Raw genomic sequence first — 1,496 nt, 5'->3', positions numbered from 1 at the left:
ACTGCCTCTTTCCTCCGCCTGGGTCCCCGGCAAGCAAAAGGGGTGGCGGGGCTGCTCTGCCTCGCTCTGAGGCTACCTCCCCTGCTTTGGAGCAAGGCTGCGCTGCCTCTTTTGTCCGCCTGGGTTCTGGGTGGGCAAAAGGGGCCGTGCAGCCCAGTTGGTGACGAGCTATGGACCAGTACTGATCTGCAGCCCTGTGGTTGGAGACCTCTGCCCTAGAACACAAGGGAAATGTGAAGTTGCCCCTGTGCTTCTTTCCATGTGTTGATTTTGACTGTGTTTCCATACTATTTACAAGGCTAAGGCAAGCACCAATGGGATTTTTGCCTTCCAGATGCATTCTAGTTTGCTTCAGTGACTGGGCTAGCCCTAAGTATTTAAAAGCAAGTAGAGTTGAGACTGGAAAATCCTGACCTGCAGGCAGTAAGATACCTTAGCAGCTACTCTTAGCTCCTGCAGGAGACAGGGTATGCCTTGCCTATAATCCTCCTGTATTGGTCTTGGGTTGTAGCACAACAGGCAAAGTTGCAAAAACTTATAAAACAAAATTTTCAGAAGAGCATCCTACAGCTTCATCAGGCAATGTGAAATATTTGTATCATAGTTCTGGTGCATATATATTCACTGGGCACACTCAAGTTGGAACATTAAAGGGGTTATGGCCAGGTTTACATGCTGAAGGCCCCTGGCTCAGTTAAAGGATCTCTGGTACAAAACCCAGGGAAGATCTGAGACTTTTATATTAGCTAGTTCTAAATTAATTGCTAACTTGCCACCAATGGTTCCCTGAGAATGAGGAAAAAACAGCGGTGTCTTTCTAGGGGACAGCCTCTGTGAAGAATGAGCCCAACATCTGAATGGTCTCCACCACAAAAAAAACATATTAAAGGTGCTAGTGGACTCATACTTTGTCCTATTATTGCTTCATACCCACCTGACTCTATAATCCTTAAGTGATGAACAAGTTAAGTGCCTTTTGGAACATGAGGCGAATGCTCTGAGTCTTCAACTACCTGACGTGTGTCTGATGATCACAGGGGAATGTGTCGTCCTGAAACTCAGGATCGCCATCACATCAGGAATGAAACAAAGTAGGAGTCCACCTTTAAGACCAACAAAGTTTTATTCAGAATGTAAATGTTCTTATGCATGCACACGTCTTCACACGAGAATTGAGGTACATCAGGGATGAATCAGTAATCACATAGTCGGGGTCAATCGCAGTCAAGGTGTAGAAGTTGCATGGAGAGTGCAACTCCCGTTCCAGCAGAGGGCAGAGCCGCATCTCCTGCGCCAGAAGGTGCTGGGTGAAGCCCTCCCTCATTTCACGTCTATGGCCAAAGCGAAAAGAGTCGGTACAGCACGGAGTAGAAGAAAGCGGCGTGCCTAGGGCCTCAAGGGGCGGGGACAAGTCGGCGCCTGATGTGAGCAAATAGCTCGTCCCGCTGCTTTGCTTAGCGCCTAAAATATCTACTCGCTTGTAGCTTTCTGCAGTC

This window comes from Heteronotia binoei, chromosome 5 (genome assembly GCF_032191835.1).
Source record: "Heteronotia binoei isolate CCM8104 ecotype False Entrance Well chromosome 5, APGP_CSIRO_Hbin_v1, whole genome shotgun sequence".
NCBI lineage: Eukaryota > Metazoa > Chordata > Lepidosauria > Squamata > Gekkonidae > Heteronotia > Heteronotia binoei.
This window is presented reverse-complemented; position numbering follows the sequence as displayed.